Source organism: Manis pentadactyla, chromosome 2 (assembly GCF_030020395.1).
Source record: "Manis pentadactyla isolate mManPen7 chromosome 2, mManPen7.hap1, whole genome shotgun sequence".
Lineage (NCBI taxonomy): Eukaryota > Metazoa > Chordata > Mammalia > Pholidota > Manidae > Manis > Manis pentadactyla.
This window is the reverse complement of record NC_080020.1, coordinates 129,960,325-129,985,493: the sequence shown is the minus strand read 5'-3', so window position 1 is coordinate 129,985,493 and position 25,169 is coordinate 129,960,325. Positions and strand designations below refer to the sequence as shown.

Genomic DNA, 25,169 nt, shown 5'->3' with positions numbered 1-25,169 from the left:
ATTATACAAACTAAATATTTGTTGACATTGGCTGCCAATTTTGAAAAGGAATAGAACCTTAAAATATATCTGGACTGAGACTCAAGTCCCTTTGGCACTGGTTCTTTCCTTTTGTAAAATATATTTTAAAGGAGCTGCTAAACAGAAATCTAAATTGATTTTAACATTCATCCCTGTATAAATTAGCAGAATTGCATGGTGCCAAGCATCCTTCGTAAGTGTGTACCGGGGTCTGGGCTGGGCATTGTCTCATGACTTATCACATTTCACTTAATCTTCCTGAAAACCCAGCAAGGTAAGGGAGTCTTAGGTCTCGTGAAAGTGGGGAGACTGAGGCTCATGGGAAAAATAATTTACCCACGGTCGTAAAGAGATTAGTTGTAGAACTCAGACTTTGGCCTCTAAATCCAGCAGAGTAAGCTATAAAGCATGTGGACCATCAATTTAGATCCGAATTAGTGTTGTCTTATCTTGGCACATGATATTACCTGAGATTTGGTGTCCTTAGTAAAATAAGAATGCTCGCCCAAATCTGTCCCCTTAAGTACCGATTTTAGGATTAACTGAGATCATGTGCCTGACACTGTTTTGTATCAAAAAAGGCAAATCACCAACCCTCTCCTCTTCTCCCATATAAAAGTCCTGGAGATACCATGGCCTAAACCAGAGGTCATGGCCCCTGTGGGACCCGGGGAGCAGTTTTAGTTCAGGGTGAAAAATTAGACTAAAAATTTGGTCCTGAAGACCTGTGGCTGGTCTAAGTATCTTCTGAAATTCACCTGCCTTTTAGAACAGCCACAACTGTAGAGAGATTCAGGCCAATAGTCACTTCGTTGGTCCACTAGGTCACACCCACAGAGCCCCTTGGGCTGGTGTGGTCTGTGAAGGACCCTAACTCTGGGCAGGTGGGTGAGCTCAGTCTCCCAGAAGTGACCGTGCTGAGGTTTCACGACTCCCAGCTGGTGGGGAAGAGGCAGCAAGAAGAGTAACTGTGGGGGCTGCTTTGTGATTTTCATAAAAAAATGCAGATATGGATGCAATGAAGTAGTTCCTAATTACTCAGTACTTATCCTCCTTAATCTGACGGCTTTAGAAGGAAATGTGCAGTGGGTGCCACGAAGCGCTGGTTTTACATGCCCAACAGCAGCTTTGGGTGAGATTTTGATGAAGTATTTGTTCAGTAGCTAGGATGTACCTAGAGCCTTGGGGCATTCCAAGGAGATGCACCATGAGGGGCCTGTCCGCAAGGAGGTCATGCTGACACGGAGCAAGCAGAGTGACGGGAACGCTGCAGTGGTGCAGGCTGGACCGGCAGTGACTCCGACTAGACAGCAGGAGACAGCAAGCTGTGCATGCGGAGAAGGCTGGTGAGGGCCCTGGGCTGGCAGTGAGGAGGGCAGCGGGCCTTGAGTGGGTGGGGCACAGGGGCTGACTGAATGCGGCCCGCTCTGGGCCCAGAAGAAGTGGGGTTGAGACAGGGACCATGGATGTAGTCAGAGTAGGGTGAGGGCCTCCGGAGGGGGCAGGGAGGGATATTTGCAGTCAGAGCAATGTAACTATATGCAAGGAAACTCCCCTACTAAAACTTTGTGTTAAACATTGAGCTCTAGAATCATTCTTCAGTGAGATCAGTTAATGTTCCCCAGATAAAGAGTAGCACATGTTTTATTATGCTAATCATTTGTAACCATGTGTAAGATTCACTTTAGCATGGTAAAAGGCCCAGGTCTATGTGCTGTCTTTCCTCCTTCAGATCTGACAAGGTGATTTTGTAAACTGAGCAACTAACTTAGCATGCAGACCCAGCTGTAGACAGCATAGTTAAAGGCAGGAAGAATTCCATCTTAAAGATAAGATTGCATTTTAACACCCAGGAAGTTCAAGAGGCAAGATTCTTTAGCAAGTAGACAATACCTCAGCCCACCTTGGGGGCTGGGCAGGCAGACTTTTGATATGCTCCCAGACCAAGGCGCCGGTGTCCCAGAGAGAAATCAAGGCAGGAAATTCCTTACAGTTGTTAGTTTTTAATATTCAGGGACCACTTAACAAGTCCCCACCCCTAAGTTTTTTCATGTTCTCGAAAAATCCTCAACTGCCTATAAAACCCCCTAGACAATGCACCACTATGGACTCTCTTGTCCCCTCCTGGCATGAGCCGGGAGCTCTGTCCTTTCACTTTATCTCTAAATAAAAGCCTGTACCTTGATCTCCTACCTTGACTGTGAAGCTCATTCTTCGGCTCTGCAAACAAGAACCCCGGCATCAGGGTGCTGTGGAGTGGAGGAAAGCACAGGTGGGGTTCCAAGACCCCAGGCAGGTGACTTTAGATTGGATGTGCTAGGCGACTGGAGAGACCCTGAGCTCCAGGGTGGAGTTCATGAAGACTGATCTGGTAAGAAGGTGGGTAATGGACTAAAAAGGTAAGAAACAAGAGTCAGAAAACCACCTCTTACCACTATTGTGACAAGCACCCCAAGGAGAGGTGAGGAGCCCAGGACCCACGGCACTGGTAGTGGGAAAGGAGGAAGGAGCCGACATTGCTTTTGGCGTAAGCAGCAAGCTGCGCCTCTCCTCTGCCTGGAGCACCCCCATCCTAGGTCCGCCCCTTGAGCAGCAAGCTGTGCCTCTCCTGTGCCTGGAACACCCCCACCCAGTGTCCGTCTCCCTGAGGGTGGAGCCTGTGTCTCAGATGTCAGTCAGCACTCGTGAAGTGAAGGATGCTTGGAGGGTTTGGGGCAGCAGGACCGTCCCTGCCTGAAGCTGGGTACTGAGCACATGCTGACATGACGAAGGACTCTCCATTCTCCTCATCATGCAGAATAAAGCAATAAAACTGTGTTATAACAGAGCCTAAAGTAAAAGAGAGGCAGGTGTTCTTGCCTAAGTTTAAAGAGGGATATAATCTATAGGGAAAGATGTTTGGCCAGAGCCAGGCTGTCCTACACTGTCAGCGTTGGCCCTGGCATCTAAGGCTGCTGTGCATGAAAAGTGCCTATGGGGATGCTGTAAGTTGCTGCAGGTGTGACAAGGACTTAGCCCTGTCACTCACTCAGCCACACACTGACTCCACGCTGTGTGCAGTGATAGCTCACAGGACTCCCTTTACTTGTGGACCATGCATGACCACAGCCCTACCCCTAAGTACCCCCTGCCTCTGGTGGCTTTGCCTGGTAACGCACGGGAATTTCTTTCAGTCCTTAGGGTTGTGTCCACACAGAACTGGCAGCCTGTAAGGACTGTAGGGCATGGGGGCCAGTAGGACCGCCAGACAGCCAGCAGCACAATTTCCCAAAGGCATAGCAGGCAGGTGGTCTAAGACGCATGGTGCATGAAGAGGCAGAATAAACAGGCAAAGGGCCAGGCAGCCAGGACCAGGAGCTTTGCAGGACTGGGGGACACAGTAGGATGGCAGAACAGGTGATAGGAAGGGACCCCATTGCTTCTCGGGCCTTCAGCTCCTTCTTGAGAAACCCAGTCCCCTGAGGGTTTTATCCTGGAAGTTTGCAGAGAGACCTAGTGGCTCAGGAGGGCAGCAGGCAAGACCCTGGCAGGTGCAGTTTCCCAGCCTGTTTGCTCTCAAATGGGGCCGTAGGTGCTCGGCCTCTTCCTTTGTGATCATTGCTCTTCTTTGCTGCTGACGGCTGATTAATGAGTGGGTTAATGGCCCACAGCCGGGAAAATGTGTCTCTAAGTGCAAGAAGCCATGCTAACCAGTGATGCACTGGGTCTGCAAAGCAAATGTGTTTGCTAAACTAAGACTTATCTGATGGCAAACTTCTGTTGAGATAAACAGAAATATCACTGGGATCTGTTTACCCTGGTGCGAACCAAATCCCACGGGATGCACAGGGAGTGAATGGGACTGCGGAGCTCTGTTCTCTTAAGCACAGGCGAACACGGTGTGTGGAGTCTGGGAAGTCCTGGCAGTTTGGGGCAGGAGAGCATTGCCAGGATGTATGCTGGCAAAACCAGCCTGTTCTGAGGCATCTGAACCCATTTTCAAAGGATTCTTATTTTAGCTCAGTGGAGATCTGGAAAAAGAGGAATTACTCAGGCTGGAAGTGTAACCTGCAGCTAGCTTCCTGTGTGCCCCCACCCCACCCCTGCTATGAATCCGAGGTGTAGCTGCAGTGGAGATACACAGAAAAGAGCAGGTGGAGTTGCAGAGACTGGCCCTGCCAACCAACTAGAGCCAGCCGGTGCAGCACAGGAGGTGGCTTCAGGCTTTGTGGGATGTTCCAATTAAAAGCTTTTTCTGTCCCTCTCCTTTCTTTCACACCTTAATTACTTAATAGTTCTCCTCCTGCAGAAAATCCCTTTGCTTACTTGTTAGATCAGTTTAAAGATAAATTTTCCCAGGTTTGCTAACTGCTGGAATTTGTAAATGGGCTGCAGTTAAAAGCTGACCCCCACAGGCAGATCTCTCCTTGAGATACAGTTTAATTGCTTTTCCCAGGGAGGTGATCGACATAATCCCTAAATACTAGAGCTTGCTACAAATCATATAATAAGCTTGCTTTTTAACAGCACTGGCCTTAAGATTTGTACACCACAGTTTGGAACTGACTGGTCCTCTTTTCTTGGAATTGGGTTAAGGTTGCATTAAGCACTACATTGTCCTACGACTTCGAAGAAATACAAACTGCATTCACTTCAGTACAAAGTGAGGCAACAGGAGACAGATTCTTTTTGTGCCATAGGAGGTTCACACTTGAGTCCTCCTTTGTCGCCTGCTGTATATTTTCTAAGGTCATGGAACTGCAACGTGGCATACAGAAACAAGATGTGCTCTGTGATACACAAGTGCCTGGACCCACGTCTGGTCCAAATCTTAGCCACCGCCACCTCACTCATCACATGCCACTGTAAGCAGGTGCTCTTCTCTGAAGCTGGATTTTTCATGTTTGTGCACAAAACATTTACGATTTCCTCTGTGACATGCTAATGGTAATACAAAATCTGGTCACTAATTTGGAGCCTCTATCACCAAATATCAAAATGCAGTCAGCAACCAGAGGGTGGAAAAAATCGACCTTTAATGATAGTAAAATCCTACTCAACTGCCTTGTTTACTATTTGAACAGGCAGTATATTCTGCATTTGAAAACAAAACAAAACCAGACGCAGTTTTTCTCCTAAACCAGAAGAAATCCCTTGGCAATACTTTGTGGTTCTTAAACTCACTTTAAGTGAAAATAAGTCCAGAATCACGTGAGATTGATTAAGGAGATAAGAAAAACCCAAGAAGGACAATGTTGGATTTTTTTTAAGCAAGGTCTCACCTTTTTCTAATGAGAACTGTATAAAGAATGTTGAGAAAGGAGACTGTAGCATAAAATATATAAAAGCAAATATCCTGAGATGATCCCAGAGACTGTGGGGGGACTGGTTAATTATTCCTTTTGCAACGTGACACCTTATTAGTGCTCGGTTCCTTGAAGCCTTTTATAGTTAACATTCTATCAGACACATCTTCCTTTCGGATTGTTGGGGTGGATCACAGCTGAAAAAATTCTACCTTTCTGTTGTGGTATTTTTTTTTTCATGATGCAGTTTAAATATTTAATCAATTTTTTATGGCTTTATAATCATAATCATTTTATAACTATTAAACAACTGATCAATTGATGAAAATGTTACAACCAGAAGCTTCCAGAATCTTAACCCTAGGAGCATTTGTTCAGTATCACTAATTCAGTGTTCATGGTGACTTTATACACAAAGAGCATCCATAAAAGAACATAACTACTGCCAGTTATGAGATTGGCTGTATTTTCTCTCCTGCTGTAGTTTGTCTTTTCACTTTCTTGGCAATGTCCTTTTATACACAAAAAAATTTTAATTTTGATGAAATACAGTTCTTTTCTTTTGTTGAACAAGCTTTTGATGTCATATCTAAGATCCACTGCAAATCCAAGCTTGTGAAGATTTGCCCTACATTTTCTTCTTAGAGTTTTATGGTTGTAGCTCTTATATTTAGGTTGTTAATCCATTTTGAGTAAATTTTTGTAAATAGCGGGTTAGGTGTCCGACTCCATTCTTTTGCACGTGACAATCCAGTTATTCCAGCACCATCTGTTAAAATGACTTACCTTTCCCCCATTGAGTGGACTTGGCAAGCTTGTCAAAACTCAGTTACATAGCTGAAGGTTTATTTCTGGACTCTCAGTCCCATTCCATTGGTCTATATGTCCGTCCTTAATGCCAGTACCAAACTGCTCTAGTCATTGTAGGTTTGTAGTAAGTTTTCAAATCAGGAGTATGAGTCCTTCAACTTTCTTCTTTTTCAAGATTGTTTTGTCTACTTGGGGCCCTTGCAGTTCCAAGTGAATCTGAGCATTGGTTGTTGCTTTTCTTTTTCCGTGAGGTCTTCTCTTTTCCCCAGATGTAGGCAGTCTGTCACAGTCTTCTTTCCGGTTATAATTTCAGGATTAGTTGTATGTGCTGTATTTTTGTATCATATGCTGTTTTGGGAGGAGGTTTCTGTCTCACTTCTCATGACACCATCTTTAAAAAAATTTTTTTTCATTAAGGTATCATTTGATATACACTCTCTCATGCTTCCATCTTTAATCTCCTTGTGGTATTTTTACAAAGAAATTTTTATGTGACTTCTGAGTACAATCTAATGCACACACGTTAACTGATTTAACAGAATCACTACCATAAAAGGGTTTTTTTTTTAAAAAAAAAGGTTGTTTCATTTACCTCCTATCTTTCTTTATATAGAACTCTATGAGATGCCTTCTTTAAATCTTTCAATTCTCTATGATCCTCCCCAAACAAATATCACTGCTTCCACCCTCTCCATATTTAACCTGGTGATTACCAACACTTGCTCTGAAATATCCGAAGTTTGGAAATTGATGAGCTCACTGGTGTTTCTGAATATGTTCTAGGGGTGTGGTTTCTTCCAGATGTTAATAGATACTATGTATTAAGAAGCAAGAGGTATGCAAATAATTTGAGGATACAAAGTTAAAACTTTTTTTAAACTGCAAAATTCTCAAAGACGTTCTATGCCAATGTGTGTTCTAAATCTCCAAGGGGACAATGCTTAGCGAGTTTACCAATGTTTTTGCCTAGAGAGCCTCGTTTCTGAGATGCAGTCACACTGCTGATTTTTCTAAATATGATACACTCTTGCTAGATGTGCACATACAGTAGAGGAAATAAATAGTATAGGATGGTTTTGGAACAGGAAAATAAAAACTCATCTGTGCTCAGTGACGGTTCAAAGAAGGTGATGCTATGAGTAGAGTAGGTGGAGAATCAGCAGGTTTACTAGGCTCTAGTTCCTTCTCTGGCAAAACTGGCTCTGGGATGGTGGCGAAGTCACTGGGACACACTGTGTGATCTGATGGCCTCTGAAGTCCTCCAACTGTGTGATTCCCAATATATATGTCTGATAGCCCATGACAGTTGCACATTACCCAGATTCAACTCTTTTGAAAGTTAGTTCAGCCTTCTTGCTTTAGGTATTTATTCTGGGGTATCTAGTTGGCATGGAGCTGGCTTGACCTTACTTAATTACCTCATTGTTGCCTAAAGACCTAATCCACACATTTCTTTTCTGTACTCGACAGCTCATATTGATTAGCTGACATACGTTTATCAAGTTGAATGTGTAACAACTTTGCAGATGGTTCCAAACAAATGCAAAAATGTTCTGCTTCCCTTCCCACAGGAAGTTCAGACAGCCCTGTCCCTCGACAGAACCTGCTGCTCCCTGCTTAGGTAGGCAAAACCGGCTCCCTTCCTGACCAGGGGTGGCTATGACCGCCTTCTAGCTCTGAACGTCTGTGCTTCTAAGTATTCTGACCAGCCCTGGGCTAGGGGTTTCGAGAAGACACATACACAATTAATAGCTATTTTCTGACTTGTTCACAATCTAGGTAGGGAGATGAGGTAAATTTACAAAACTTATACAGTACCTGTGTAGTTTGTAAGCTTCAATTCTTCCACATTTCTGCCCTTTCAACACATTTGGAAACCTCTAAAGGTACAAGCTCCCTAATTCAACAGTTGTTAAAAAAAATAAATACATATGGTTCATAATGCGTGATCAAAACCGAAAGTTTCTGTGATGACTACCCTTGCACTGTTCACCATGTAAGAACTTATTCACTATGTAAGAATTTGTTCACCATGTAAGAACTTGTTCATTAGACTTTAGAAGACTGGAGACTGTTGAGAATTAGGCTTGGGGTTGATTAATGATTGTGCATTGAGTCCCCTATACAGAATTTTATTGTTGTTAACAACCATTTGATCAATAAATATAAGATATGCCCTCTCAAAAAATAAATAAATAAATAAATAAATAAATACATTAATTAGGTGGGCTGAGCTGGTCATACCACAGTGGCTGGCAGGCTCCTCAGCCTGTATCCCTCTTGTAGCCCACTTTCCCCCCACCCCATCCCAACTTCCCCCAAACACCAAACACTAAACATCCTATCATAAAATATATTTGGGTGAGAAAAAAAAACCCATCTACATAAGCCTATTACTTGAAAAGGGTTGAAACAAGAGACTTTAATGTTTTAAGTGGAATGCAAACCACATTGTAGTAATTACCATTTAATAATTATTACCTTGGAGCTCACCAGGACCCTCCCTGTCTGGCAGTATCTTACGAGCGTTTGCTATTTTACTGACATTCATGCTACGAATGCTTCTCTTAGGAGGTCAGGGAAGTACCTGCTGCAGCAGGGGAAGGTCGGCCTCCTGCTGGGGAGGCAGGGAAGACTCAGTAGATGCAGGGACAGCAGGGCAGGTCCTCTGTATGCTGTTCTTGGAGGCCCTTCTAATGGGAGGGGGCTGAGACAGCTCTTCTCTCAGATGGGCTCTATCTGTGAGCATCATCAATGTTAACTGTCCTCGTGTGACTTCTTGTTAAGTATAAAAAGGAAATGTGGGAGACGGTGAATCCCTGAGCTGATACCTGATAACGTGACAAAGGAAAGAAACATGGCCTCAGGTACCCCTGCACTGCAGAATTCTCCACTTTAGGAAGCCCGTGCTACTGTGGATATAAAATTCTGTGTAATACTGGTTGTCGGGAGTTCAAAAAATACAGTTCTTCTTAAAAAACTCATCTCTTATTTTCCTTTTCCATGTGATGAAATGTTTCTTGTGCCTCTTTCTTCCTAGCTCAGCATTATTTAACAGTTACCCTTCAGGGTATGCCAGGCTAGTCCTTCCTGTGTTATGAGTCCACACACTGAGTTCATGAGTTAAAGGTTGTAAAACTTCTTGAGCATCATTTCCTTAGGTACCAATCTTAACCTGAGCCAGCAAGGAGAAAGGTAGGCCTATTACAGTATTTCCAGTTTTTGTCTGTGTCTTTACACACACACATACAACCTGGACTAGGGTCATGTGTTTTAGATTATAAATCTCTGAAACACAGGCACTGTGTCCCCTACAGTAAGTCTATATGCCCCCAAAGTGACACAGATGAGGGGGAGCATTTGAGTGCTTTGATGAGATGTGTATCCACAACAGAAAACTGATTCTCTACCCACCAGTTTCCTGTTTTTCCTTGAAATAAACTGTTCATGGAATGACATGAGGCCTTTCATTAGTGATGAAATGCAGAAGTAAGACCTGCAGAAGTTCAGTTCTCCTCCTCCTGAGCTTCCCGGACCTTCCAGGCTAAGGCCAGGGACCACTTGGATGAGAAACCTCCAAAAAAAACTCTAGCCCCACAGGAAGTGGGGCGGATGACTCACCAGGAGGGCTTCTTCCTCTGAGTCAGCCCAGCCTCGGTGTGATCCTAGAGTGGGCACTGGGCTCCTGAAGCCAAGACAGAATTAAGATCTGAAACCAAGCTGCTGCTCACAAAGGAGCCTAAACAGGAAGCTAGTGTCTGGGGCCAGCCGAATTGCCGCCACGGCTGTGGACTTGGGTTTCGTCCTCTGCTGGCTTGCTGCCAGTTATCCTGACTTCTCAGGAGCTGTGCATCCCCCAACAGCATCTGAATCCCACTCAAGGCTAGGAAGAAGCAAGATTCAATTCTGAGTTTGATGGGAGAGGAGGGTACCTTACAAAAGCACGCACGTTATTAACTTTTAAAATATAATGTGGAATACTGATAACCATGTTCATGCTCGTTTGCACTGATAAGTCAGTCCAGGGTTAGCTTCCATTGATTTTAATTTTAAAGTACCCAAGTGACATGACTAATTACATTAACCATGATTTCAGTGCCTGGCCATTTATTCCAGCATTTTTAGGTCTCAGGACTCTCTTGCAACATTAAGAAACTGAAGAGACAATTGTTTAATTTAACTGCTTTGCTGTTTAACTTCTACTTTCTGTGCCCTGAGAAGCCACTACTCGTCCTTGGCTCCCTGACTTATTCCATGGTGAACTTTTTGTTTCTAAATTAACAAGTCAGCAAAAGAAAAAAAGATTTAGTAGGAGATCAAACCCTGTGACTCACTGTCCAGGTCATCTTCTACCTCTTCTGCACCTAGACTATAGGATGGTATTATTTCCATGGGACAAAATGTCATTTAACAGAGAATTATGACTTCAACAGGGCAATGTGGGGTGTGGGGTGAAGAAGGTAGGTGGGAAATGAATGGACTTTTAAAAGCAAAAGATAAATCATGTTCCTGCACATATAGCTCATGCTCCCTCCAGCAGAGCTCACACAGCCGCCTGCGTGAGTGAATCCCCATTGCCAGAGCCCACACACTGCATTCTGAACACTCTACTTGGGCTGGTTACAAAACAGGTACTCAGCTTTCAGAAGTCTCAGCTCTGCCGATGAAATAAGCTCAGACACCTCATGTCCTTACTCATACAAAAGAGAAGGACAGGGCTGACCAGTTGCTACAGCCCAGAGACAGGGAAGGGAAAAAGAGAAGAAACCTGCAGACTTAGGTGCTCGGACTCTTTGGACTGTTCCACTGGCCAGCCACACTGACACACTGCACCTTCTAGAAGCAGCAGCTCCCATGTGCAACTGCGGTCAGTGGGAGGCAGGACTGCTGGTTTCAGCTCACCAAAGCCCCAGTACACTGTAGGTCCTTCTGAATTGCTTTGTGGGTGTGTGCTGTTGGAACTAATAGCTTACGAGCATTCTGATTAGGCTGCACACTATCCCCAAATGCAAGCAAACAATTAACCCTATGTGATAAAACAACAATAAAAAGAATATTGAAACTTTGATTTTCAACCCACTGAATTTTTAGTTTACTGTGTACTCCGATGGTCTAACTCAGAGGAATATTTACTACTTTCTGTTAAGTTCCTCTTTCTGCTAAATAAGTTCTTGACTGCAAAGAACCCATTTCCACATTAAATAATGAAATCAGCCCATGGCAACAAGACCCTCAGGTCGGAATATCTCATTTGGTTTTTCATAAAGTGTCTGTGCTTGATGTTCTCCGTCCTACTCAATTTCTTCTTCAATTCTTAGTCTTTCAGGTCTGAGACCAACAGGAAAAGTACATGGCTTCACTGTGGCTCTTTTGAAGCTCTTTATCAAGTTTGAGTGTAGAAAGTGATGTTTTTCTAGTTCAGTTCTTGGTCCCCTAATAGTCCTTTCTTCCTTCTCTCCAAATGTTTCTCTCTATAAAATTCTCAACTAGAGACCTCTAATCATTTGATCCTGAAGGTAGACCACCCCCGCTTCTCCTCCCACGTCTTCCCTGTGTGCCATGACGCAGCTCTCACGGGTCCCTGGGCATCACGCTGGCCCTCTGCCTCGCTTGGATTGATTCCTCAGGCCAGACCCCCCACCTTCTCCTTTCCCCCCTTACCCCAGCCCCACGAATGTGGTCTACAGCTCAGGCGCTAAGGTTCTTGAGATGCCACTCCCATTTCTCACAGCACAGTCAACCGTTTTCAGTGTTGTTTCCACAGCCAATTGTTAGTCCCTGCATGATATTTATTTCATTCCTCTGTAGCTTTGTAAAGTTAGTTACTTATATGCTTGCCTGCTCGCCTAGATCATAGATGACATGAGGGCACAAGACTGCATGTGTGCGTGTGTATGAGTGGGTAGTTAGTGTTCTGGGCCCAGCTTCTGGCAAAGATCAGGTACCTAAAAATGTAAAGGAATGGACCCCCAAGTGGATGGATTAAGTCAGATCCTTTTTTAAAGCTTAGTGGTCTGTTTCCCACGTCAGGGTGCATTTTAATGGCATTCCTTGACTCAGACTCAAGGCTACACCTCGGACCAACCCATCTAAGAATTTATCTGAACAGCTTGTATTTAACCTACACCTCCTGGGTCATTAAGTTCACTAATAGTCACCCACTCTTGTTCTTTGTCTTCCTTCCTAAATAAAATTTAAGTTCCTTCAAATTTCACTAGGTGGGTGGGAGAGCTCTAAGACCAGAATGCCAGTGTTTACTAAACAAGGCCATTTTTGCTCTACTCATACTTAAAAACAGAGTTGAGGTATCTAACACAGCTTTTGCCACCTGGTTTGAAGAATCCTCAGGTTTTAAGGCATGCTCCTACACTCCAGCTCCTCGACACTATCCTTTTGAACATTTCACTTGGCTCTTTCTGGAAATTCTGTAATTCTACATGAACTATGCTCAATCATCTAAGTCTGTTGCTTCCTAGACAAGATCCTCCACTTAATGATATTAAGGCTGAGCTGTAGCAGGACCTCTAGGCTGCTGTGTTCAAGAGAGATTACAAATCTCCTGGGTAGCCCTGCATAAGCAGATTCAGAAACTGATGTCCTTTGGGATGTAATCAAAGGGGTCCCCCAACCCCCCCCGAGTCACTAGTTCATAGGTGCCCAGACTGAAGCTCATCTCTATGCATGTATGTATATGTGCATGTGCAGATGTATAATAAGAACACTGCCACAGCCTTGAAATGTCTCACTCATGGTCATTCTTGCCATTTGTAGTCTTACCTATTTCACTATGTCCTTCCTTTCCTCCCATGGATCACTATAAAAACAGGAAAGATTTTGATTTTCCATATGACTCCCAGTCCATATGATTTCCAGGGTTCCACATTTTCCTAGAGAAGTGCCAATTCTTTGTTTCTTGTGCCTGAGTCATTCTTACAGATGCCAAAGTATTATTAGCCCCTATCAAGGAGTATCCTTTATAAGATAATAACCACAGCCTAGCCATTTCCAGACAAACAGAAAGAGGAACACCAAATGTATGTACAGAGACAGGGGCCAAAAGGCAGACAGAAACCATGGCCAGAGTGTCAAAGAACACAGGCACCATATAGACACAGTACTAAAAGATGGAAAGTATTCGGAGTGTTGCCTGTTTGAGTTGAATGACTCAAAACACCAATTTACTCAGACTCTTAAGGTAAAGATCAAGGGCTCCAGCCAGGAAGCTAGTTGCGGTCCAAAGTGGATGGGTTTTTGTTGCAAATGGCCAAATCTAAGTTCTGGTCCCAACATTGTTCTGTTCACATATGCATTCATTTGACTCCCCAAAGCTAGTTTCCAGCTGAAGGTATTTTTGGCAAACCAGTTTCACAAAGCACTAAAGATAAGCTGGCAAAAAAGTAGTCCTGACTTACAAAATGTCCCCAGGTTGTTACACTAATGTGGAGAGCATATGATGCTGAGTATCTTTCTTTTCCCAACCTAAAAACATTTTACTTGGTTGACCTAAAACTGTTAAAAAGGAGGTGGTGATCTGAGGAGAGGACATTCTAACTTCTTGGTCTTTCCTACTCGAGCACTTACCTTGGACAAATCTCCTCTTTGGGTGTCAGTTTCCTTCTATGTAAAATAAAAAAGAATTGGTTTAGAAGCTCCAAAAAAAAAAAAAAAAGGAAAGGAGCTACTTTAAACGGGTCTAAGTTTATTTCTTCTAAACCTGGAATAGCTGCTCTGATGATTTTTTTTCTCACAATGCTTTCCCTCCCAACCATCTGACTGTGATCCAGAGAGGGATTTGCAGCATGAGAAAGGAACAGGACCCAGCACGACAGGGAGGGAATGGCTCAGATGTGAACCTGTCCCACTGAGAAGTGAGAAGAAGTCAAGCCATCTCACCAGGGGTGTGGGAGACTAGGCGATGACTCGTTTCTCTAGGTCTACCCTCTCACAAAAGGTTTTTATGCATGTGTCAATATTTTCATGAGGTACCAACGTCTTTCTTGGAACATGAATGTCAAGTACACCTGGCTATTCCTCAGTGGCGCCTCTGTAGCAGGCTGGTCTGGCACCAAGAAAAGCTTCTCAAAAATTCACCCAACCAAGAGGCAGGGCAGACAACACTACCAGCCACGAGCTTTGGCCAGTATTCAATGTGATGGCAAAACAAACTCTCCCACAGAGAAAAGAAAAACACTCGTTTGGGATGTGAAACAAGAATGGGCCACACAACGGGAACACGTGCTTTTATCTTTCTATGGACCTTGCATTTCTGTTGGATACATTTTTTTGTTTTTTAGTTAAGAAACCACATAAACTCTGCTTTGATGATTCTATGGCAAGGTATTTCCTACAATTGAATATTTCATTGGATAAAATGCTTCAATTCCTTCAGACATGGGCTCTCATTTTTCTGCTGTTTTTGCCAAATAGGCAGATGGAAAGGATGCATCGTGTAAGAATCTAGGATTGGACACCGTCGGGTAGAAATGATGAATCAAAGCTTAAGGATTCTGTTTGGCTGTGCATTCCGGCAGCCTGGAATGCATGTGTCGAAGGCTGTCTGCCTGCATGATGCTGCATGATGGATGGTGTAAAATTCTGTGTGTGATGCTAAGAAGCAGGAAGAAATGATGCAAACTGTTCAACACGAGGGAAGTGGGTGAAACTCAAGGATGGAAACAAGAGGAAAATGGGAATGAACGAAAAAACAAAGAGCCACATGAACCTAAGAAAGAGCATAGATATTTCCAAACTACCATGGGATGGAATAACCAACCAGCCTTCTTTTTGCTCCTCTACCTTCCCACTGTATTTATCCCATGTAAAAACAGTCAAGGGGACAGACTTGGCTTTAGGAAGTGTGACACCTGCCTTCACTCTCTGTGTTTAGGTTCACAGGTTCGAGGAATACAAAAGCTGCTATTTCCTTAGGGTGTTTTGTCTAGAGGATCGTTTCCAGGTGGCAACCACATCTCAGACATGGCTGCACATCTGTAACACCAGCATTCGGCATAAGGTGGGCTCTACCTGGATCAAAGTGACGTCCACACTTCCGTTGTAAAAAATAAAGTTTGTTGAAATAAAAGCAGGAAAATTTTTAATTTTTTAAAATAAGTGGATGCAAAAAGGGCAAGATTTAAAGAAACCGATAGCTAGGCACATTTTGTTAGCCTATCCAATCAGTCTCCCCATAACTGTAATGATTCATCATGTACCCTGATGAAACCTTTAGCTTTTCTCTCTCACCTACTTTATTCCACATGGAAGCCCAGGTTTTGCCCACACTCCATGTTTTAGGTCATTGCTATTCTGGAGCAGAACCATCAGGGGGAGAAAGTTGGCCTCTCTGACCATGACGACCTACTCCTCCCGGAGCTGTTTCAGCTCTTCTTTTTTTTTTTTTCTTTAATAAGGCAGAAGCAGAAAAGGATCATATTCACGTGCATACTTGCCTCTAAACAAGTGGCTTCCATCTGCCACCAGGCTACCCACCCCCCAGCCTCCCAAGGCTCACGGTTGCCTCTTTTCAAGTGGGAAAGTAGGAATTCTGCCCTGTCTCCTTTCACAAAGAAATAAAAGCTTCACTGAACTGCTATGGGTCCAGTCTGTGACTTTTTGAAACATGCACACGGTGGACATTTAGAGAAGCCTTCCCAAAGAACTTACATTTCATTGCTTCTAAAGAGCTACTTTTGGAAAAAGCCAAGTTTAAAAAAAACCATGAAATGCATTATTCTAAACACAAACAGAAGTTTACTGAGGTTTTAACAAAGAGACTGAAAGTGGTTTCACTCTGAGGCTCAACTCTGACTAGGGCATTAATGATCAGGCTGCTGTCATGAGCTTGTCTGTCACAGGGGGAACTGCAGGCCGGTGCCCTGGAAGAGATCATCTACTCCTGAAAAGTGACTCTTTGGGGAGTTTCCACAGTTATCTTCAGAAAAATGAAATGAAACTACCTATTATTCTGCTGTCTTCCTCTTTTTCTTTTGCATAACTTGTAATTAAACATGGAGGAATGACATTCTGGCAGGAAACAGATAGATACACAAGCTTCTGCCTCCATATGTTCCATAGGCTACCTGGACGGAATGCCATCACGAAAGCTTGGAACAGGGATCTGGACTCGCTAATGAAAAAGCCCTCCCAGTGGGGACCAGCATTTATACACGGACTTCTCTCTGCAGTGAAACCTGTTCTGAAGTTACAATGTGATTCTTGATCACCTTCACTTTAGTATACTTATTTTTGCCAGAGAAAGAGTCTCTTTCCCATGTGACTTTTTCATTGACCTCTTGCAAATGAGTTAACATAAATAAATTAAACCTTTCTGTAACCTTTGCAATTCAGGAGAGAACACTGCTGGCAGAGACATTCCCATGTATTTTGGGCCAAACACTGGTATCAATTAAGAACACCTGAGTCCTATAGAAACAGTTAAGAGTACAGAAATCCAATATTTTATAAATAAGCTTTTTATAAGGTTTTAGGCCAGATTTTACACTTCGGTTACAAGGTGAAATAAAATATCCACTAATGATAATGAATGATAAATTATCTGAATAAATATGAACTTCAACTCTAACCACAGACTGCCTAGTGTTTTTTTTCAGTAGGGATGAAGTAAGAATTTACTATGTATCATTATAAAATAAAATTGTCTTAAGTTTTAATACATGGCCTTTCTATGCAATTTATTATTTTCTTAAAGAAAAAACGATTCTGATGCTTGTTAAAGCAGTAAGGAAGATTTTATTTAGGACTTTGGCAATAGGGAGTCAACACGATCAAAATGGTAAGAAAGAAATCAAGCTCAACTCCGAATACACCAAGGAAGAGTGGGGCTTTATATAGCCAGTGAGCAGAGTGAGGGGGTAAGCAGCTGAAAAGTTACTAAGAGGAGACATTAAGGGGAGGGAGATTCTTGCTAATGGCAGGCTAACAACTTATACATCAAGGGTGGTGGGTGGGGAACGTGAGAAGTTATCAAGGGTGATTAGGTATCTTGAGGGTGGGAAATTCTCTACAAACTGACAGCAGGATTCTTGCTAAAGGCAGGCCAGATAAGGCTAAGGTTGGAGCCTGGTAGACAAGAAGGTTAACAAAAATTTGGTTAAGGAGAGGAATCGTAAATTTCTACCATACAAAAAATGTAAGTTATTAAACTTCAAAAATGTGCAAAGACCATATGGTAGCCAACATCAAGAGGATGATAGATTCGTGGGTTTGCAGAGACACTCCAAGTTCATTCCAAGCACATGCTTCCATTAATAATCCCTTGAGGGTAATCATCTAACAAAACCTCTATCGCCAATCAACAGTAATAAGCTCAAAGGTCAGAGCTTCTTCAGAAGGAGGGCCATATGGTTGGCAAGAACTCTTTTACTTGGCCACCAAGAGCATGTTATCACCTCACAGGATTATAGTAAGAGTTCTTTCACTCTGAAAATGGAATGGAGTAAAACAGCCCGCGCTCCAGAGGACGCACCAAGAGAGGAAATTCACCACAAATAATGCTCTCTGCTTCTAGTTTTGAGTTAAAACAAACTGGTTTTGGTTAGCTGCTGTGAGATCTTTGAAGCTTTTGGAATGGCATTAATGGTTCATTTTCCCACTGACTATACCAAATAAAAATATAAGCATTCATTAAGCAAAACTTCCATTTTTGGGCGGGAAACCCAATATAATAAGAGTAGCCATCAGTTGAAAAGTAATATAATAACTAAAGAAAGCACTCTGACTATAACTGGAATCTTTAACTTCGACTGTATTACATCCATGTAACCATGGCAACAGCAGACCCAGATAAATGCGTTAAAAAAGGATCCTTTACATTAAATCTCTATGATGTTGAATTTTAATTTCCTTTAAGAAATGACTAACATTAGATCTGGGATTTTGTTTGTTTCTTTGTTTCTACCATGAAAATAAAGTCTATCTTTATTCTGCTATCGAGCAGCATTCGACCTGTATTAAACAATTCAGAAATAAAGTTATATTTTCCAGAAAGTCTTGTCAACATTTTCCTTTTTGAGAACTGACATTTCACTTTCTGCCAATGAGCAGACATTTCACATGATCCTTTCTTCTTCTGACTTGAAGCTGCCATCAAACCATTAATAATAGATTTACTTCATGAAAACACCAGACCTGGGCTGTCCAGTGCGGCAACTGCTGGCCACACTGGCTACTGAGTATTTGAAAGGTGGCCAGTCTGGAGTTAGATGTGCTTTAAGTGTAAAATACATACCACATTTCAAAGACTTAGTACGAAATGAGAATCACAGCTCATTAATTATTTTATTTTAATTACATATTGAAATGAGAAAAATTGGAGTATATTAGGTTAAATAAAATATAGAACAAAAATTATTTTCACCTGCTTTTGTTTTTACCTTTTAAATGCAGCTATGAGAAGATTTTAAATTGCATGTGCGGCTCCTGTTATATTTGTGTTGGACAGGGCTGCATCGACCGTGCTTTGGGGGACGCTGTGTTTCCTAGTCCTTGGAACAGAATGAATATTTCACACTTCAGAAATAGCACACCAGCAAAATCACATAATGACCCTACAATGGGCCCATCTGTGGATACTATTTTAACTGTTATATAATCTCTTTTACTATATATAAAAAGGGAGTGGCTTTCACTTTCCATGATATACAGCATGTATTCAGAAGCAATGCTAACCACAATAGTAAAACTCTGTCAATACACAACAGAAATTTCATGACTACAAATCTGCAAATCCAAGAAATACATGAAAACCACTTTTGCCCTTTTCTTGTGCCCTATGTATCTTCCATTAAAGACCACTAATACTGTATTAATTTGAGGTTATCTGAGCTTGGTGATATTCAGTACACCATCAGGAAATTTTACAACACTAAATGAAACCAAACTTCCAACTACACATCTGGCATTGACTGTATGTGTTGCAAAGGGCAAAGTATAAACTTCAGAGATTCAGAGCTGAATGCATACTATTTTATACCTATATTATAAGAAAATAACTTTAGTTAACTTATTTTATTGGTCCTGGGTGCTTTGAACTATTTCATTTAAATGTCACTATGTCTCTCAGAATATCAGGAATAACAACAGCAATAATGAAAAAATAAAATTGTAAAAAAGAAGAGAGATACTGCTTATGAAATGAACAATGTGCTGTGGAAATAAACAATTTATAATGTTTCATGTTTATAAAGTCATAGCATGGAGTTTAAGTGGGTGATCCTCTGACAATTCAATACTGGGAGACAGAGAGAGAGAAAGTGGGCTGTTTTCAAGCCAACTAGAGATCAAAACTAATAAACGACTTTCAAGTTCACAGCCTCTGACGCATAAGAAGTCATTTCCACATTTAAACTCTCCTTTCTTCCTGTGGTGCTGTTGCCCAGATAAACAGGCAGCAGACAGAAACCACTGAACAAGTAGGTGGTATCAAGAATATCTTATACTGACGAAGAGTCTGCAGAATCTCAGACAGCCTTGACTGAAGAAAAACACCATCTCCATTACATTTTGCCTCCACAAATATAAAGGCTGAAACCATCTATTTCCAGATGGAAATAAACAGGATCCTTGAAAGAGGAAATAAATAGGATCTGGTGAAATACAAACAGGAAAAAAAAGTGATGGAAAATTGATTTTTTCCCTCCAGATTTCTTAGGGGGGAAGAACAAAAGCCAAACAGATTTAGCCTAGATATGATTCGTCCACTGCACATGACCTATTCTTGTTTAGAAATCAAAGCCCAAATTGGAGAAGTGGCTATAGTGATTGAGTGATTTGTCCTTGAGTAACAGATAAACTAAAAAGTGGTTTCTTTTTTAATGTTAAAATGGAGCTGTGTTTGGATCAGGAAAGGAATGATAATGCATATGGCCATGGTCATGAACTCCATACACAGCAGGCCAATGTGGCCAGAACCCCAAATACCCTCAATAAGAGCTCAGGGAATGAGAATAACCATGTTATGTTATTCCAAATAAAAATAGGCAGTCATTTCCAAACTATGCCAGTTATAAATACAATGAGAGTCCTGCAGTGTGTGAGATCATTTAATCAGCTGATAGGAGCGATTGCCAGCACTCGCTTCCTGACATATTATAAAGAGCCCCTGGCCCTCAAGAATGAGGCCCCAAGTCCAAAGTCCCGTCTAAATCACCAGTGTTAATAGCCCAAGAAGTTGGCCCTGGATACTTCCGTTTTCTGCCTGGCCCCTGACTTGAGCTGTCACCTCAGTGACCCATGGCTCTGGTCACACACCCTGTAAGGTGAGCAAATGTCACTTTCTCAACTCAATAAAAATTACTTTTAAGAACAAATGTGATAAGGAATATTATAACTTTGCACAGTGGAAAATACTTTGAAATCTAGAGGTGAAAAGCATTGGACTCTCACCTGTTAGTAACGCATAGATTGATGGTTAGCCTCAATTATCTCCTCATTTTGTAAAACCAAAACAAGGCACCATGTAAAAGAAAAAGCCCACAGCAACAGAGCCCAATATTCAGGAGTAGGTGCTTTCCTCGTCTGGCTGCCAAGCTGACACTTTTCAAAAGGCAGATGAGGCCACAAGCAAGTGGGCAAACATCCAACTATCTTGTAGCTTGGCCAAGAGTGTGTAAGTAGATATGCCGGCACACAGACATTCTAATTACTCAGCTATTCCATGGCCCATCAAAACCCTTTGTGCTATTACACATCTGCTGCTTCCATCTGACATCTGTTTAAGTCTCAACTTCTCAGGGCTTTTATAAACTTATGTTAGCTCCACAGAAGGACTTGAAGTCTCCGGAATTGATAAAGATGGCAATGAGCTGACTCATTTTAACTGATCATGTAGAATCTTGTAAGAATAATAAGTGCCTTACACAAAGATTGGTCTTTACACTGTCCACCTGTAGGGGTGGACAGAATGGTGTTTGTATCTTTTTTCTCTGTGATGTCATGCTCAAAACATTAAAGCACACACACCAGTGACATTAGGTTATTTACCCTCTGTCATTAAAATATTGCCTACAGATATAATACAATTCAGGAACCTAACTGATATTTCAAGGAATATCTGCACAGATATCAGAGGTTCAGACCCTCATGGTACTTTTCCAGACTAATGCAGTGCATGCATGGTTTAACCTGATGACACACACAGCACGTTTAGTTAAGCAAATAAAGTAAACCAAAGGATAAAGCATACGCTGATGTGTGTTTTTCCACGCACACATGTATTAGGTTTTCTTGACAAGCCATCCAGCTCATGACAAATTAATGGGTGCTGTATCAGGTAGAGTGAACACCCCATATTGGATTAAGTCTCTTCTGCTGTGTATCTGGATTTGGTCTCCCTAAGTAGAAAGTTATTAACTCCCTAAGTTAATAACTACAAGTTCACTATCTACCAAATTTTGTCATGTTATAGATGAAAAGGATAGAGGAAAAGACACACTAGCAATTTTGTCAATCTCTATTAATCCTGTGATTCTTTCTCTCTTCATAGATATACAGATTTTTTCACTTGGATTAATGGCTTCTCTGTAATTGTTGCTTTGTGCATCAAATGTGGGCAATTCTGGAACCTACCTCATAAAGGTTGTGGTGGGGATTAATTTCATTTCATTAAATAAGGAAAAACAGACGTGTAAAGTGTTTGGTATCTTGGTATCCACACTAAATTCTCCATCGATGTTAGTTTTTACTATTATTTTATTCCGAAATGGTAACATAGTTGACTTTCTGCATGAACAGTAGAATTTAAGTGTTCCATGACAAATAGGTGAGTAGATTTTCCCATTAATTCTTAAAATTAAACCAAATAATGCTGTGTGTCATAAGGAAACCTTAAGCCAAAGTCAAAATCATGAATATGCTATTGATTTATCCATGTTTGCATCAATATCCATGTTCTTCTCTGCTGCCTGGGCACACAACTAAACTATATTTCCCAGTTTCCTCTGCAGTTAGACAGGGTCATGTGTCAAATATAATGTGGGAGGTGTGGGAATGTGGGACAAGGTCTGGCCCCTTCATGCTCTTAGCAAAATCCTTCTCTTCCCTTACCTGTCAGTTGCATGCTGAAAATCCATGAAGAACTCAGAGGCCCTAGAATATGGCAACACTGTTATGTACAAGGAACCTAGATTCCTGAATGTCTGCATGGAGCAGAGCCACCTCATTGACATGGGTTGTGGCACAAACAAGAAAGAAACTTTCATACGCCAGGTGCCAGAGACATCAGGCTTGCTTGGTCAGGCAGTTGGCAGCCCTAATCCATGAATTTTCCTTCCATATGGAAGGCATTACTCTAACATATTTCAGTAACAATAACAGCTAATACTTCTACCATGTGCCAACCACTGTTCTAAATGCTTCAAATACATTAGCCTTTAAATTTTCTCAGTGACCATAAAGGCCAGGCTTTTTTTTCAGATAAGCAGAGTGAAGCATGAAAGAGTTAATAATTTACATAAGATAAACAGCCAAGGTAGGATGATGGATGGGTGCAAACAGCAGTCCAGCCCTAGAGTCAGTATCCTCAACCCCTAGTCTACACTGCCTTTTAAGTGTAAATGCACACATATCACACACACACACACCTTTGGGATTATTCACCTGGTGTCACACAGGATCAGTCCAGGCACAGCTGAGGAGGAGGCTGGTTGTCAGGGAAGGTCCTGAAGCACCCTTTCATAGCACACCCCACTTCCTCAGTAAAGTGCGTATCTCATCATTCCTTCGGCTTCTCAGGACTCCCAACTTAAGGATCCTATCAGGGCACATCCCATAAATTCTCTGACCTTTGTTTTCTCTTTCCTTATATCAAAACTGCTCTGTCCTAAGACTGACTTCTCTTGGGATCTTGCTCACCGAGAGTTAATCTTTCTGCAATTTGATACATTAGTCAGTGTTCTCCTTCCCTCACATTATCTTTTCAAGGCAACAAAGATTTCAACAGAGGTCATCTGAAAGGGTCATTTGGTTGCTGACAGTTTCTGACATCTCCAGGTGGTGTGGGTGCCATATCTGTTGGATAAAGGGGCGACCCAGATCATACCATGTGGTACCCATTCTAACACAGGATAAAGCACATTAACTACAGACAAGCCATAAGACCTGTCCCCTTGTTTCTAGGCTGCAGCTGCAAAACCCTCCTACTGTAAGCAGTACCATCTATTTGATGCTATTTTAAAAAAGGAACCATGGTAATCTCACCATACAGTCATACATAAAGCTGTCCATGACAGGTTGGCTTGGGTACCATCCAAAGATATCTTCTATCATTAAAAACAAGCTTGTTTTTACTGCAGTGCAATTTTTGGGCCTGTACCGTGGAATAAAACCCATTAGTAATATACCCTCTAGCGAGGATCTAATTATAGGAGAAATTTACTTGTGAAAATATTTCATAGCCTGACTCTAGCCATGATATAGGCAAACATCAGTTCATCAAAAGAAGGTATACCCCCTTGTACTGTACTTAAATCAGAGGTAGAAGAACAAGCGAGCAAATACTTTGCCCAAGTCAGACATCTGAATTACCCAAGGGAATTCTTATAGAGAAATCATTCAGAAGAAACAATTTCAAAGTATAGCCCTTTACTATAGCACTAGTTAATCGATGATTCTTATTGCACATTATAAAGAAGAGAAATAATAGAACTTAGAACTTATTTAGCATCAGGGTCTGTGCTGAGCACTCCATGTTTTATTTATGACCTTATGAAATACGTTGTATACTATCAGCTTTTTACAGAGAAGTCAGCAGGCTGGGAGGGGTTCAGTGACTTAACCAAGGTCATATCATTAGTAAGTGGCAACACCAGTACTTGAACTCGGTTTAATTCATGGGTGTTTCTGACCACTCCCATACTGTATGTAAAAGAAACACTTAGTTTTGATATACAGATGCCTGAGGTAACTATTCTTCCTCAGTCTTGGTGGTCAGATTTCTAGAAATAACCTGATCAATCAATCAAAAGCTCAACAAACAATATGGTCAGAATTCAGGTCTACCAGAAAACATCAAAGTTCTACAAATAATACAGCCTCCTCTCAGAAGTACAAAAGGAAAGTGTCAAATCCCTACTTTATAAATAAACTACCAAATGCTTAGGAAGAATGCATTTGGGCATGTTGCCTGTTCTCACACAGCAAATCAAACAAGAATGCCCAACGTGTGATCTAGAACTCACTTCTGCCAGCCCACTGCTACTCAACCATTACACATCATATGCATCGTAAGCATCAATCTTTGAAAAAACCTCCTCATAAAATCAAGTCACCTTAAAAGAGTTGTTGCACTTATCTTGTGTTTTAGGCAGCGACCCAAGACAAAATACAGGTTGTTTTCCCCATCCTTAGCATATTTAAAGATGTACTACATACATAAGTCCTGTGTCTTCATCAAAGGTCATCAATTCCTTCTGAGCTGAGCAATAATTTCAGCAAGGAAAACATCTACCTAGCCTCTAAAATGGTCCCTCACAATATTAACACCATATATATAAATAAGGGAATTATTAATGCTTGATCCTGGTTTTGCAATTTTGGAATTTGGGTGGAAAATGTCACCCATCTATTTTTTACCTTAAGATGAATGGAAGGATGAATTAAGGTTGGGAAAGTACAGTGTGTCAAGTTGAAAAACACCTTATTAAATGACACACTAAAATCACCATGACAGGCTGAATACATAAGTACAGACAACTACTAAACATGATTGTAAAAGTGGATGTCGTAAGCAAATTGTTAGATGGGAGTCTTCTGCACTGGAAGCTGCTCTTCTAAACCCTCAGAACCTCTGTGCTGGGCTCACCGCAGCGCTGCACTGAGTGGTACTAGCACGGTGGCTCGCCCCCAGGGCTGGTGCTGCCTCTGCCTGGGCACACCACATGCGCCATGGTAATCCAAGGTGCAGGCAGCATGAATAGGCAAGGAGGGAAGTGCTGCCCCGTGACTGCAGGTACGTTAGTGAGCCCAAGGCTGTAGGTCTGTTTCCCAAAAAGGTAGATGTTTTCCTTGCTGAAATTATTGCTGAGCTCAGAAGGAATT

The 25,169-nt window shown here is 41.9% G+C and overlaps 1 protein-coding gene and 1 long non-coding RNA gene across 3 annotated transcripts in view; both read right to left on the bottom strand.

Annotated features, from left to right (window-relative positions):
* The window catches only part of ANKH (ANKH inorganic pyrophosphate transport regulator), a 135,983-nt gene that overhangs the window by 81,098 nt on the left and 29,716 nt on the right, over positions 1-25,169 (bottom strand). The gene's annotated exons all lie outside the window — the stretch shown is intronic.
* On the bottom strand, positions 17,081-25,107 carry LOC118918137 (uncharacterized). Its single transcript, XR_005027014.2, has 3 exons — positions 22,715-25,107; positions 18,509-18,619; positions 17,081-17,195 (listed from the first exon to the last, which is right to left on the bottom strand). It is a non-coding gene; the product is annotated as an uncharacterized LOC118918137 (long non-coding RNA).